The sequence below is a fragment of the Delphinapterus leucas genome, chromosome 9 (assembly GCF_059928025.1).
Source record: "Delphinapterus leucas isolate spDelLeu-1000000601 "Yukka" chromosome 9, BTC_Dleu_Yukka2, whole genome shotgun sequence".
Classification (NCBI taxonomy): Eukaryota; Metazoa; Chordata; class Mammalia; order Artiodactyla; family Monodontidae; genus Delphinapterus; species Delphinapterus leucas.
In genome coordinates, this window is record NC_143137.1 from 55,214,863 (window position 1) to 55,231,865 (window position 17,003).

At 39.9% G+C, this 17,003-nt stretch overlaps 1 protein-coding gene across 1 annotated transcript in view; it reads right to left on the reverse strand.

Moving 5' to 3' along the window:
- Positions 1 to 17,003, reverse strand: part of MTERF1 (mitochondrial transcription termination factor 1) — a 430,610-nt gene that overhangs the window by 289,953 nt on the left and 123,654 nt on the right. Inside the window, exon 4 of the transcript XR_016394211.1 lies at positions 13,856 to 13,968. The gene's annotated coding sequence lies outside the window, so the exon portion shown is untranslated. The remainder of the gene's footprint in view (positions 1 to 13,855; positions 13,969 to 17,003) is intronic.

Below are 17,003 nucleotides of genomic sequence, written 5' to 3' on the forward strand. Positions count from 1 at the left end.
GGGAGGGAGCTGTTTAGGAGGAAAGGTTTCCACACACTAGAAGCCCCTTCATGGGCAGAGACTGCAGGCAGAGGAGGTGGGAAGTTTCGGAGCCACGGAGGAGAGCGCAGCAACAGGGGTGCAGAGAGCAAAGCGGAGAGATTCCTGCACAGAGGATCGGTGCCGACCAGCACTCACCAGCCCGAGAGGCTTGTCTGCTCACCCGCCGGGACGGGTGGGGGCTGGTAGCTGAGGCTCGGGCTTCGGAGGTCAGACCCCAGGGAGAGGAATGGGGTTGGCTGCCTGAACACAGCCTGAAGGGGTCTAGTGCGCCACAGCTAGTCAGGAGGGAGTCCGGAAAAACGTCTGGAGCTGCCTAAGAGGAAAGAGACCATTATTTCGGGGTGAGTGAGGAGAGGGGATTAAGAGCACAGCCTAAATGAATTTCAGATATGGGCGAGAGCCGTGGCTATCAGTGTGGACCCCAGAGACGGGCACGAAACGCTAACGCTTTGCTGCAGCCACCAAGAATCCTCTGTGCAAGAACAGGTCACTATCCACACCTCTCCTCCTAGGAGGCTGTGCAGCCCGCCACTGCCAGGGTCCCGTGAACCAGAGACAACTTCCCCGGGAAAACACACGGCGCGTCTCAGGCTGTTGCAATGTCACACCGGCCTCTGCCACCACAGGCTCCCCCTGCATTCCGTACCCCTCCCTCTCCCTGGCCTGAGTGAGCCAGAGCCCCCTAATCAGCTGCTCCTTTAACCCCGACCTGTCTGAGCGAAGAACAGACACCCTCAGGCGACCTACACACAGAGGTGGGGCCAAATCCAAAGCTGAACCCCAGGAGCTGTGCGAACAAAGAACAGAAAGGGGAATCTCTCCCAGCAGCCTCAGGAGCAGCAGATTAAATCTCCACAATCAACTTGATGTACCCTGAATCTGTGGAATACCTGAATAGACAATGAATCATCCCAAAATTGAGGCAGTAGAATTTGGGAGCAACCGTAGACTTGGGGTTTGCAGTATGTGACTGTATGCTGTATGAAACTAGGGACTGACTAGTTTCTGATTTACATGTTTATCTTAGTTTAGTTTTCAGCGCTTGTTATCATTGGTGGATTTGTTTATTGTTTCATTGTTTCATTTATTGGTTTATTGGTTTCATTGCTCTCTTCTTTTTTTATTACATTTTATTTTTTTATTTTAATAATTTTTTTTATTTTAACTATTTTATTTATTTATTTTTTTAATTATCTTTTTTTCTTTCTGTTTTTCTCCCTTTTCTTCTTCCGTGTGGCTGACAGGGTCTTGGTACTCCAGCCTGGTGTCAGGTCTAAGCCTCTGAGGTGGGAGAGTCCAGTTCAGGACACTGGACCACCAGAGACCTCCTGGCCCCATGTAATATCAATCACTGAGAGCTCTCTCAGGGATATCTGTCTCAACGCTTAGTCCCAGCCCCACCCAATGGCCAGCAAGATCCAGTGTTGGATGCCCCATGTCACACAACTACCAAGACAGGAACACAACCCCACCCCTTAGTAGAGAGGCTGCCTAAAATCATACTAAGTTCACAGACACCCCAAAACACACCACTGGACACAGCCCTGCACACCAGAAAGACAATATCCAGAGCCACACACCAAAACACAGGCACCAGTCCCCTCCACCAGGAAGCCTACACAACCCACTGAAGCAACCTTACCCACTGGGGGCAGACACCAAAAACGACGGGAACTGTGAACATGCAGCTGTGAAAAGGAGACCCCAAACACAGTTAAGCAAAGTGACAAGACAGAGAAATACGCAGCAGGTGAAGGCACAAGACAAAAACCCACCAGACCAAACAAATGAAGAGGAAATAGGCAGTATACATGAAAAAGAATTCAGAGTAATGATAGTAAAGATGATCTAAAATCTTGGAAATAGAATGGAGAAAATACAAGAAACGTTTAACAAGGACCTGGAAGAACTGAAGAGCAAACAAACAATGATGAACAACATAATAAATGAAACGAAAAATTCTCTAGAAGGAAGCAATAGCAGAAAAACTGACACAGAAGAACGGATAAGTGACCTGGAAGATAAAACAGTGGAAATAACTATCACACAGCAGAATAAAGAAAAAAGAATGAAAAGAATTGAGGACAGTCTCAGAGACCACTGGGACAACATTAAATGCCCCAACATTCGAATTATAGGCATCCCATAAGAAGAGAAAAAGAAAGGGACTGAGAAAATATTTGAAGAGATTATAGTTGAAAACTTCCCTAACATGGGAGAGGAAATAGTCAATCAAGTCCAGGAAGCACAGAGAGTCCCATACAGGATAAATCCAAGGAGAAACATGCCAAGACACATATTAATCAAACTATCAAAAATTAAATACAAAGAAAAAATATTAATAACAGCAAGGGAAAAACAACAAATAACATACAAGGGAATCCCCATAACATTAACAGCTGATCTTTCAGCAGAAATTCTGCAAGCCAGAAGGGAGTGGCAGGACATATTCAAAGTGATGAAAGGGAAAAACCTACAACCAAGATTACTCTACCTAGCAAGGATCTCATTCACATTCGATGGAGAAATTAAAACCTTTACAGACAAGAAAGTTAAGAGAATTCAGCACCACCAAACCAGCATTACAACAAATGCTAAAGGAACTTCTCTAGGCAGGAAACATAAGAGAAGGAAAAGACCTACAATAAAAAAACCAAAACAATTAAGAAAACAGTAATAGGAACATACTTATCGATAATTACCTTAAATGTAAATGGATTAGATGCTCCAACTAAAAGACACAGACTGGCTGAATGGATACAAAAACAAGACCCGTATATATGCTGTCTACAAGAGACCCACTTCAGACCTACGGACACATACAGACTGAAAGTGAGGGCATGGAAAGAGATATTCCATGCCAATGGAAATCAAAAGAAAGCTGGTGTAGCAATTCTCAGATCAGACAAAACAGACTTTAAAATAAAGACTATTACAAGAGACAAAGAAGGACACTACATAATGATCAAGGGATCGATTGAAGAAGAAGATATAACAATTGTAAATATATATGCACCCAACATAGGAGCACCTCAATACATAAGGCAAATGCTAACAGCCGTAAAGGGGAAATCGACAGTAACACAATAATAGTAGGGGACTTTAACACCCCACTTTCACCAATGGACAGAACAACCAAAATGAAAATAAATAAGGAAACACAAGATTTAAATGATACATTAAACGAGGTGGACTTAATTGATAGTTATAGGACATTCCATCCAAAACACAGAATACACTAACTTCTCAAGTGCTCATGGAACATTCTCCAGGATAGATCATATCTTGGGTCACACAAATCAAGCCTTGGTAAAATTGAAATCGTATCAAGTATCTTTTCTAATCACAACACTATGCGACTAGATATCAAGTAAAGGAAAAAAAACTGTAAAAAAAATACAAACACATGGAGGCTAAACAATATGCTACTAAATAACCAAGGGATCAAAGAGGGAATCAAACAATACCTAGAAACAAATGACAATGAAAACACGACGGCCCAAAACCTATGGGATGCAGCAAAAGCAGTTCTAAGAGGGAAGTTTATAGCAATACAATCCTACCTCAAGAAACAAGACACATCTCAAATAAACAACTTAACCTTACACCTAAAGCACTTAGGGATAGAAGAACAAGAAAACCCCAAAGTTAGCAGAAGGAAAGAAATCATGAAGATCACCTCAGAAATAAATGAAAAAGAAATGAAGGAAACAATAGCAAAGATCAATAAAACTAAAAGCTGGTTCTTCAAGAAGATAAACAAAATTGATAAACCATTAGCCAGACTCATCAAGAAAAAAAGGGAGAGCTCGACCTGCTCCTTGGAGGCCACAGTCTCTGGCCTCACATCGGCCTGCTGTGGCTGACCGTGCCCAGCCCGGTTCTACTAACTCAGCTCAACCCGCTGCAGTCAGTTCATCCCAGCCAGCTCCTGCCTCTTTGCCAGGTCCTGCCAAACCAGCTCAGCCAACTGTGACCAACACAACCCAACCGGGTTGGACCGACCATACCCAGCCTAGTGTCCCTCAGTCTGCTGCACCTAGGCCTGCACCCTACAAAAATTCATCTTGCACTTCTCTCCAGCGGGAGCCTGTTCCCCCTGCTGTGACTAAGCGCCAGTCCCCACCCAAGCTCCAAACCCCATTTCTATTCCAAGACTTCAGCAAGCAATGAATTCCATGGAGGGAACCCAATGTTTCTGAGCCAGTACTGTCAAAGCCCATCAAACAAGAGCAGAGGCCAGAGCGGGAGGCCATGAAGAGGCGGGCTCAACAAGAACGTGAGAATGCTGCCAAATACACCTCTTTGGGGAAACTGCAATTTTTCATTGAGAGGGAAAAATAAATGGAAATTGCTGACTACTACGGATATGTAAAGTAAGAGCTGCTAGGATTGTTGGTGCCACCTTGGGTACCAGCTGTTCTTCCATACATAGATAAGATAGGTATAAATTTCTCTTTTTATTTTGATATACTTTAAAACAATAAAACTGAAAAATAAATGTAATAGAATTAATAGATGAGTAATAAACCTTTTGAATTTTGAAAAAAGAAGAAAAAAGGGAGAAGAGTCAAATCAACAGAATTAGAAATGAAATACAAGTAACAACTGACACTGCAGAAATACAAAGGATCATGAGAGATTACTACAAGCGAATATATGCCAATAAAATGGACAACCTGAAAGAAATGGACACATTCTTAGAAAAGCACAACCTCCTGAGACTGAACCAGGAAGAAATAGAAAATATAAACAGACCAATCACAAGCACTGAAATTGAAACTGTGATTAAAAATCTTCAAATAAACAAAAGCCCAGGACCAGATGGCTTCACAGGCGAATTCTATCATACATTTTGAGAAGAACTAAAACACATCCTTCTCAAACTCTTACAAAATATACCAGATGGAGGAACACTCCCAAACTCATTCTACGAGGTCACCATCACCCTGATACAAAAACCAGACAAAGACGTCACAAAAAAAGAAAACTATAGGCCAATATCACTGATGAACATAGATGCAAAAATCCTCAGCAAAATACTAACAAACAGAATCCAGCAGCACAGTAAAAGGATCATACACTATGATCAAGTGGGGTTTATCCCAGGAACATAATAAAAGCCATATATGACAAATCCACAGCCAACCTCATTCTCAATGGTGAAAAACTGAAACCATTCCCTCTAAGATCAGGAACAAGACAAGGTTGCCCACTCTCACCACTATTATTCAACATAGTTCTGGAAGTTTTAGCCACAGCAATCAGAGAAGAAAAACAAATAAAAGGAATCCAAATCAGAAAAGAAGAAGTAAAGCTGTTACTGTTTGCAGATGACATGATGCTATACATAGAGAATCCTAAAGATGCTACCAGAAAACTACTAGAGCTAATCAATGAATTTGGTAGAGTAGCAGGATACAAAATTAATGCTCAGAAATCTCTGGCATTCTATACACTAATGATGAAAAATCTGAAAGAGAAATTAAGGAAACACTCCTATTTACCATTGCAACAAAGAGAATAAAATATCTCAGAATAAACCTACCTAAGGAGAAAAAAGACCTGTATGCAGAAAACTATAAGACACTGATGAAAGAAATTAAAGATGATACAAACAGATGCAGAGACATACCATTTTCTTGGATTAGAAGAATCAACACTGTGAAAATGACTCTACTACCCAAAGCAATCTACAGATTCAATGCAATCCCTATCAAACTACCAATGGCATTTTTCACAGAACTAGTACAAAAAAATTCACAATTTGTATGGAAACACAAAAGACACCGAATAGCCAAAGCAATCTTGAGAACGAAAAACGGAGCTGGAGGAATAAGGCTCCCTGACTTCAGACTATACTACAAAGCTACAATAATCAAGACAGTATGGTACTGGCACAAAAACAGAAATATAGATCAAAGGAACAGGATAAAAAGCCCAGAGATACACCCACGCACATATGGTCACCTTATCTTTGATAAAGGAGGCAAGAATATACAATGGAGAAAAGAGAGCCTCTTCAATAAGTGGTGCTGGGAAAACTGGACAGCTATATGTAAAAGAATGAAATTAGAACACATCCTAACAGCATATAAAAATAAACTCAAGATGGACTAAAAACCTAAATGTAAGGCCAGACACTATAAAACTCTTAGAGGAAAACATAGACAGAACACTCTATGACTCAAATCACAGCAAGATCCTTTTTGACCCACCTCCTGGAGAAATAGAAATAAAAACAAAAATAAACAGATGGGACCTAATGAAACTTAAAAGCTTCTGCACAGCAAAGGAAACCATAAACAAGATGAAAAGACAACCCTCAGAATGGGAGAAAACATTTGCCAATGAAGCAACTGACAAAGGATTAATCTCCAAAATCTACAAGCAGCTCATGCAGCTCAATATCAAAAAAACAAACAACCCAATCCAAAAATGGGCAGAGGACCTAAATAGACATTTCTCCAAAGAAGATATACAGATTGCCACCAAACACATGAAAGAATGTTCAACATCACCAATCATTAGAGAAATGCAAATCAAAACTACAATGAGGTACCACCTCACACCAGTCAGAATGGCCATCATCAAAAAATCTACAAACAGTAAATGCTGGAGAGGGTGTGGGGAAAAGGGAACCCTCCTGCACTGTTGGTGAGAATGTAAATTGATACAGCCACTATGGAGAACAGTATGGAGGTTCATTAAAAAACTAAAAATAGAACTACCATACGACCCAACAATCCCACTGGGCATATACCCTGAGAAAACCTTAATTCAAAAAGAGTCATGGGGCTTCTCTGGTGGCGCAGTGGTTGAGAGTCTGCCTGCCGATGCAGGGGACACGGGTTCGTGCCCCGGTCCAGGAAGATACCACATGCCGCGGAGCAGCTAGGCCCGTGAGCCATGGCCACTGAGCCTGCTCGTCTGGAGCCTGTGCTCCACAACGGGAGAGGCCACAACAGTGAGAGGCCCGCGTACCACAAAAAAATAAAAATAAAAGAGTCATGTACAACAATGTTCATTGCAGCACTATTCACAATAGCCAGGACACGGAATCAACCTAAGTGTCCCTCGACAGATTAATGGATAAAGAAGATGTAGCACATATATACAATGGAATATTACTCAGCCATAGAAAGAAATGAAATTGAGTTATTTGTAGTAAGGTTGGTGGACCTCTAGTCTGTCATACAGAGTGAAGTAAGTCAGAAAGAGAAAAACAAATACCGTATGCTAACACATATATATAGAATCTAAAAAAAAAAAAGGTTCTGAAGAACCTAGGGACAGGACAGGAATAAAGACGCAGATGTAGAGAATGGACTTGAGAACGCAGGGAGGAAGAAGGGTAAGCTGGGACGAAGTGAGAGAGTGGCATGTACATATATACACTACCAAATGTAAAATAGATAGCTAGTGGGAAGCAGCCGCATAGCACAGGGAGATCTGCTCGGTACTTTGTGACTTCCTAGAGGGGTGGGATAGGGAGGGTGGGAGGGAGACGCAGAGGGAGGAGATATGGGGATATATGTATACGTATAGCTGATTCACTGTTATAAAGCAGAAACTAACACAGCATTGTAAAGCAATTATACTCCAATAAAGTTTTAAAAAAAAGAAGCAATCCTACAAGGGGCTTAGCAATGGTGCCACAGCATGCTGCGGTGGATAATCTTTTGACATATGACCATGAGCAAAATGTGTAACTTTCGTAAGCCTCAGCTTGCTCATCAGTAAGATCGGGCTAAAAATCACGCAAGCCTCATATGCATCATGAGGAATCAACAAGTTGATAAAAATCAAGCACTTAATCTGGTACACAGGAGGAAATGAATAAATACTTGATACACTGTTGTAAGAGGCAGGGTTGAAGGAAGAATCAGAGTAAGAGAGCCAAGCTGATGGTTTTTTTTTTTCTTGATTATCTTCCTCCAAGAACTGACAATCAACGGAGTAATGGGGACATTTTTCAGAACACACAGTCCAGAAAAATCTCTAGTATAATATAAAAATGTTGATGTAAACTGGAACTTCACTCCATATTAGAGAGATAGTAAGGCTAGGGGTTAAAAGCATGTACTCGAGCTAAGCAGCATGGGTTCAAATCCCATCTCCTCTACTTTTTAGCCAAAAATTTTAAGCAACTTAACTTCTCTGTGTTTCATTTTCCTCCTCCATAAAAGGGGATAATAATAGTATCTAACTCACAGGGTTGTTGTGAAAATGAATTGAGTTAATATTTGGAAATCACTTACCACAGTGTCTGTGCATGTAGTATAATGCATTAGGTATTATTATTATTATGTTATAAGACCATCTTGCAAACCATCCAGGATATATTTATACTGGAAGCACCCAAAGAAACTTAAAGAAATAATTTTACTTCTAACACCATCCAGAATCACAGATTCTGATAATGGGATTATACCGAGGCACCAGCATATAAATCTATTGCTCCAATTCTACTCTTAAGAATAACTCAAAGAATAATTCACTAGAATTTTTTAAATGCCTGATTCTGAAACGCACTGGGTGACCCAAAGATAACAGTGTGGAAATAGAATTTCATTCACACCTACCATTGGAGTTAGTGCTTGTCAACTTCTCTTCACCCTGAGGCAATCCTGGTAGACTGTTGGAAATACAGCAGGGAGGACTTTCTATTTAGTAGAAAGTAGATTTTAATCATCTTTTTTGGTTTTGTTATTGTGAAATCATAGCATTTTTAGGGAGTGATGCACTAGTCCAGTCATTTTACAGATGAGGAAACCGAGATCTACAAAGGTAGTGACAGCCAACATGGAGCTGGTAAATAATGAAGACCAGAGGGGATAATATTTTAAGAACATTAGACCACCTTCTCTAAGTTATCAGAGAGAGCTCCAACTTCACACTATAAATCTGATTAACTGGATCCATATTTTATAAATAAGGAGCTTAAATTATAGCAGTATTTCACCCAGTTGGACTTCAGATTACTTCAGATGAAAGTAATGTGTCTTTTTGGATATCAGGCTCTCGCTTAAGAATTTATATACTTTAAAATTCCTGTTACAGAGAACATAAATAGTACATTGAGTTTGATCAGTCAGTGAAAAATTAATCTCAGGGGGTAAATGCTTCATCTTCCAGGGCATCGGAGAACTAAATAACAAGCAATTTACTAAATTCCGTCCTGGTCCTGAAATCTTCTGTTTATGTAATTTGGATATGTAGCTTACCCATAGAGGCTGGTCACTCCTTGTCACTCCTTGCAGGACCACCTCTCCTGAATATAATCATCACAATATATCACCATATGCATTCACTGTGATTCAGATATGCAAACTATAGCGCTTTTTTTTAACCTAATGTTCAGTTAATTATATCTCTTAGCTCATGATATACCATCATTTAACCTCACAAGGCCTATATCATGTTTTATTAATTTTTATTGTTTCCCCCTTAACTTCTCGTCATAACTTCCATTCCCCTTGTTGCTAGAGGCATCCACACAAATGTTTATAAGACATAAATGTATTTAGGTATGTTTGTATCTTTGAGAAATAGGTAATACTGTTTATGTTGTAGGTGTTTAATTTATATACATCTAACAGTACTACAGAACAATTTTTTTCTTTTTTCATTCAACATATGTTTGTAAGATCTATCCATGTTGCTTTATGTACCTCTAGATAATTAATTCTGAGTGGTATGTAGAATTCCACTACATATGTATATCCTATAATTCACTAATTCTTTCCCTAGCAATGGATACCTCACTTACCACCAACTTTCTGTCTTCCCAAATAAACATACTCATACATGTTCCCTTATAGTCCCATGTCAGAGTGGCTCTAGAGTATATACTCAGGAGTGGGAATCTTAGTGTATATGACCAGATTTCTCTAAGCCAGATAACTCCCCAGAATAGCTGTATCAAGTTAGACTTCCACTAACAGGGAAAGATAGTTTCCCAACTCCCTCAGCAATAGTTGGTATTACCTGACTTTCTGATGTTCATCTATCTAATAGGTGGTAGAATGCTTTTGGACCTATTCTAGTCTACCAGTTGTCTCAAATGTTTGTGCCTTCTCCCTTTGGTTCATGAGGACTTCTGGATCCTGTACATGCCTTGTACAGGCCCTGGGCAACTAGAAATACTATCTCAGGACCATCTAGGTAGACTCTTCCTCACAATCCTGCTCTACTGTTTCCACATCACAGAGGGCCATGCTGACCTCACAACTTTTCTTATGGGCTTTCATTCTCCCCTCAGGAGAGAGGGGAATTCCAGGCTCTCCTAAAACCTTTCTGGATGTTTCTACCCATCCTATGGAAGTTTTCATGCATGGAGCCCATACACAAATGCTGAGTTCTTGCCCTTTTCCCTCCCTCCCTCTCTCTCTTCCTTCCTTCTTTCCTTTCTCTCTTCCTTCCTTCTTTCCTTTCTCTCTTCTCCCTCTGCCTTCTAGAATTTGAAGGGTTTTCAACTTCTCCCTTTTTTTTTTTTTTTTTTTTTTTGCGGTACGCAGGCCCCTCACTGCTGTGGCCTCTCCCGTTGCGGAGCACAGGCTCCGGACGTGCAGGCTCAGCGGCCATGGCTCACGGGCCCAGCCGCTCCGCGGCATGTGGGATCTTCCCGGACCGGGGCACGAACCTGTGTCCCCTGCATCGGCAGGCGGACTCTCAACCACTGTGCCACCAGGGAAGCCCCCTGTATTGTGTTTTTAAGGGATAAGCAGGAATTTAACACAGACGTTGTTTCTTATAGGACTAAGAACTGCTTTTTTAGAGTCATCCAAAAGAGCAAAAGCCATAGACCTCATGTAAACCTTATACAACATGGCCTTTCCTTATGCAAACATATTAAAATGTTTCAGAATTGCTTTTGTCCAAAACTTACACAACACATCCTCTCTAGGAAAATAAAAATAAAAATCCTACTCTCTGTAAACTGAGTAGTCCAAACAATATCTCACTTTTATTCCAAGAAAATACGAATAGCCAAATCCAGGATAATAATTAACAAAAATAAAAGCTTCCCTCAACAACTGTCCACACTCCTGCTCAGCTCCAGAGCACAGGGCCAAGAGGAAAGATAACAAAGCCTTAGCTGGATTTAAAACAGTGTACAGAAACATTTAAAGCTTCTTCTCTTCCAGTCCAGAAAGCAGTCGGCAGGAAAGGGACCCAAGCCCAATATGTATAGTGAAGCGCAAAGTCTTTCCTGAAGGTCTTCAGAATACAGAACATTCTCCAAAACCCCCTGGGGCACCCTACTAAAAAATGTTGAGACATAAAGCCTACCTTCAGAACACTACCAGTTTTCCCCCTTGGGCTCTATCCTCTCAACATCTCAGCTCTATCAGGGTATAAGCAGCATACTATAAACCTGCCTGGAAAACCCAGAGATTTCCAACCAAATTCAGACTGGGCTGTGGCACAACTACAAGGCAATATATTAGGTTACACCTGATGAACTATGTTTCCCTCTTATAAATGAGCCAAGTGTTCCTCAATTTAGATCCAGGAGATCACTGAGTTTATAACAAAGTGCAGGGGGTGGGAAGAGAATAAAGGCCAAGATCCAAAATGGGTATTAGGACACGGTGGCTAAGGTGGCTGGAAAATATAGATCAGTAGGACGATGGAGTGATAATGGATGAGGAAGAAAAAGCAAGAGATTAAATGATATTGTCATAGCGATTACGCCTGAGGAAAGGAATCTCTCTTTAAATAAGACTTTGCAAATGTTGCATTACTTTCAAGTCTCAAAAGAAAGAAAATTATCACAACAGCTATCATTTAGTTTTCACTACCATGTGCCAGGTGCCAAAATGCATTACATAGATAGTTGTACCTTGTATCCATGGGGGGATTAGTTCCAGGACCCTAAAGATACCAAAATCTGTGGATTCTCTAGTTCCTTGTAAAAAACGGTGTAGTACATACAGTTGGCCTACTTCAGCAGATGTGGAAACCTAAAATAGGAGAGCCAACAGTATTAACTTACTTAATCCCCACAACAACCCCTGGCATTGTTGTTATTTATTATTGTCAGGCCCCTTTTTCAGAGGAGGAAAATGAGGCACAGAGAGGTGAAAGTCACACAGCTAGTAAATGGCAGAACCAGGAGAAAAACTCAGAGTTGAGCTTAGAGCCCACTCACTTTACCACTCCACATACTTTCTTTCAACAGAGAAAGCTAGGGGCCTATAATTCTTGGCTTAGCCCATATATTAATAGCTCATGCTTGTGTCTGGGTCTCCTGGTTACCACTAGGAAGGAAGGACCCCAGGGTAGCACGGTGGTCCTCTCTAACCTCTCAGCTTCTGAACATCACCCCATCACCACACAGTAGGAAACAAGCTCTCTTTCAGGCCAGAGTGAGTATAAGGTATGGTTTATGAAAGGGTCCTATTTGGTCCTTTCTGTTTGACCCCCTATTAAGTTCCCATAAAGCTTCCTGGTGAAAGAAAAGCTTCCTTAATAAGAAATTCTCCATGAGGGCAAACCTGTCATTCTCTCGGGCCAGATTGTCATGGAAACTTTTATAAAGAGGAGCCTAACACTCAAGTCTTCAGGCTGCAAAAGAATCCATGCAGTTGTTCTTTTGTAAAATTATACAGATTTATTCATTGCAACAAGTGAGGCAATGACACAAGTTCCTTTTACTGATGAACGGAATTGGAACCTAATGAGAACAGTCAGAATTTCATTTGTCAAATCTCGTGCCACTCAGCTAACCCTCATACTGCAGTCCTCAAACAACCCTAACAATGCATTTTAAAAACAATAATCACTAGACCAGAATTATAAAATAATTGTGAATTGAAAAACAAATGCATAGCTTTTAAAAATAATGCTCAGACATCTTAGTGTAAACAATAACAGGGTCTTTTCTTCTAAAGCAGGAGTCAGCAAACTATAGCCCTTGGGCCAAATTTGGCTCATTGCCTGTTTTTATACAACCCAGAGCTAAAAATGATTTTTACATTTTTAAATTGTTGGGAAAAAAATCAACAGAAGAACATGTTAAAATCATATGAAATATAATATTTAATACCTAAAGTTTTATTGGAACACAGGAACTTACTGTGTTCATTTACTTACTGTCTATGGCTGCTTTCACACTACAAACGCACAAAGCCTAAAATATTTATTATCTGGCTCTTTACAGAAAAAGTTTGCCAACCCCTTTCTAAAGTGATAAATGATAAATATATTGCCCTGACAAATTTCTCACGATCTAATTATCACAAGTGTAGTTTTTAATCGTTAGAAAACAGTGAAGTATTCTGCAACCTATCCCAGTAATTAATTTCTAAAACCCTATTCTAAATAGACATTGCAGTCTATTATTCACCCTCATGATAAGTTTCGATCCCTTAATTGTTTCAAGGGGTGTGTTTTCTCTTACACTGAAACAATGTCTGACTGATACAAACCAGGGCCTGAGTGAAGCAAAGCAGAAAACATCCCATGAACACACATACATTCACTTGGCAGAAACATTTTGCGCTAAGCTTGAAACCAAAACAAAGCCAGTAAAGACAGAGCACGTGGGCTTCTGTTCCTACTGCTTGCTTATTCCAAAATCCTCAAATCCACAGAAATTTTTTGTGCAGCTTTTCATTAAGCATTTCAAAAGGAAAACAGGGTACCAGGCTTCTTTTGAAACTGTACGGTTTGTTGGTGGTATTGTTTATAACTACTCTTTGACGGTGGCTAAGTACTGCATTGATATTTCTCTTTAAAAGGAATGATCTGTCATAGGATTTGACTGTCTTGTCATCCTTTTACATACATATTTGTAATGTCTTACCGTCTGCAGATCCAATATGATTCTCATCCGCGCTGCTCCCCAAACACATGCCTCTAGAATTCTTCCAAATCTGGCATCATCATTTACTTCAAAAGTCGCTCCCTAAGCAAAGGCTTTGGAGAAAGACACAAAACAGACTCACCAATTATTATAATTCAGGCATCTCCTAGGACTTTATAAATGTGCTATAATAAATTAAGTATGTTATGTCCTGAGTTACATAAAACTTTTATTTGTATTCAAACGCTAAACTAAGCAGCAACTTCTCCTTGGGAGGTAATGGCAAGAAAGAATTCCCCCCTCCCCCGACTAAGGACCTGGGAGTCTGTGATCCAGTCCCAGGTCCTCTCTGTACCCATGCCATAAACTGGGCATTGGAGCAAATGTTCTACTCTTATGTCAATTTCACATTGTTCAAATATGTTTTGCAGAATTCTCTGGAGACAGCTGTCTTCTGATCTTAATCAGAAAATTATTCATGACTCATAGATCCCAAAGACTCCTTTAAACAAGCTGGGGAAACTGCAGAAGCTCAATCAACATCTCTAAAAGCTTTTCTAAAACATCTTTACAATCAAATGCAGTATCTTTCCCAAACAAAATGAAAAATTTTATCTCTGACTCACATTCAACCACTTCAAGAGATATTGTTTATTTTAGCCCACAAATATATTAGTTAATTTTTACAAGCAGTTTTCAAAAGAAATAGGCCAGCAAGAAAATCTACTTAGCCAACAAAGATTTTCACGGTTCTACTGAATAACTCATGCCTCTGTTTGTCTTTGCTAGTCGTTACTAACTCAATCTGAGTCAAGGAAGAGAAATATCTCTCTACCACAAAACCAGATTTTTTGTTAAAAATTGAGCCAAAGGGAATAAAGAAAAAGTGGGGGGAGGCAGCACATATTTAATTAGGCCTAGGCTTGTTGCCTGATTTTCATTAGGCCCCTGCCTGATTCTTATTTGGCCCACTCTAAGTACTTTTAGGCCACTGGGCACAAAGGCCAGTGCTTATTTTCATGGTTGTTTCAATTCATCAAGAAAATCCTTTGAAAGATGAAAGAAACTCCACATTTTTTCACCTGTTGTTCTTTCTTGTGTGCCTGTCACTTCACTAGCCAAACTTGCTTCAAGCCAAACCAAATGCTTTCCAAACCTCTACAGCAGGCCTTTGAAGATCTGAAGTTAAGTATTTTCTTATGCTCACCAGTATAGCTTCCAAATAAGGAATAAAAAAATAATAACGTAGTTCTTAAGCTATTTTTTTAATACCAGAAATGCAAAAGCACATTCCAGTATGTGCAAAAAAGCAAAATTCCTCTTCCCCAAGTTTAGAAGTCATGTGCCAAATACACCTGATGTTCATTACCACACCCACAGCACATTGCTTATGTATGACAAAGTTCCTGCAAAGACCATATGCTGTTTTTATTATTACCACTTCACAAGTTTTCCCAGGCTCACTAGAAAACGTATTTTATAAGACCCGCCCACCGAGTAGGTTCATCTTGCTACACTGATGAAATTTGGTTTGCTATTTACTTGATTAGCAATAAACATCTCTCCTTATTTCCAACAGCACAGCAATTAGGACACTGATCTGTCACCACTAACTTCAAGTTTTGGCTTTCATCAAAAGAAAAGGAATTTACCAAGAAGAAAAAACACACCTCTACCTTCAAGCTAAAACAGTTCTGTCTTCTAAACAATATGCACTTTCACACAGCTCCAGCAAACCTTCTTCAAGCAGCTTACAAAGGAGATACTAAGAGAAGTACAAAATAGACCCTAGTTTTAGGTACTGGTTTAGCTGACAGAGATGCAAACAAGCGAAAGCTGATATTGGAAAGCAGAAAATACAACCTAGTTGATATAAGAGGAAATGAGGTTTCACTAATCTGTTGATTCGCTTTAAGGGAGTGAAAAATAGACAAGACAAAACTACTGCACATAGAGGATATATCTACACTTCCAGAAACTTTTATAAGAGTCTACACCAAAGGCTTTATTTTAAAGTTATGAAGTTTACATTAAATATGTATTCTTAGAAAACCAACTAAAAACCAAAGAACAAAGTAGAGGCAATTCCCTAGATGGAGCTTATTTAGCATAGTCAGAGATTATCTAAGATATGATAATAATCATCATTATCATCATCACCAAATACTTGCCATGTCCCAGGCACTGTACTAGGCACTTCACATACATTAACTTCAATACTCTCAATATCATTAGGTAATGATACCTAATCACTAGGCAGGTAACATTATCTCAATTTTACAGAATAACCAAGGCTCAGAGATGTTACATAACTTGGCCAAAGGCACAATGCTAGCAAATAATGGTAAACTAAGAGCAATAGTTAAAGCACTATTCAGCAATAACTTGATTTCTCTGAAGTTTATACAGTGACAAAATCATTTCATTATCTATAAGTGTTTTCTTATCACAAGTATTTATTTCTGTAAGACATAGCAAATAAGAAAGAATCCACTGCTTCCTCACCCCAGGAATTTGTCATGGATCTGTTCTCCAATCCTGCTCACTCTTGATGTTTACCAAATGTGAGTAACGGTAATTCATTCAATGAAATTTTTTGAGCATCCACTACAGACCAGGCAGTATAGGACTATCCTAAACTTGATTGTGGAAAGGAATGAAAGAATTTATCCCTATCAACCAGAATGTTTCATCTGCAGCTAGGTTTTGCTCAGTCCTCATAAGCCTATGGGAATAAATGAGATTGCATTAATCGGCCAAACCAGATTTCATGGCTTTCCCCCTCAACTTATCAGGACACAACCATCAATCAAGCTCTGTCCAAGTAACACTGGTAAATCCCTGGGAGCATCCCACCTGTGCTAAGGAACAAAACTTGTCACATACCACGTGGCTTCTGGTTCCTCCTGCTCTTTTCCAGCACTCTCCATGGACATGGTTGGAACTGGAAGAGAAGTCCTCTCTCTCTTCATTGCATTACATTATTTTAGAGGGGTCCCTAAGTTATCTTGCTTGTACCTCCATGTCCAACAGTTTTAGCACAAAACTCTTTTCATTCTCATTTATAGCTTTCACCTCAACTCTCTGAAGGACTGAGACATGATCTAAAGGGAGGTCAGAGACAAATTTGAGTCATAGACACCACACC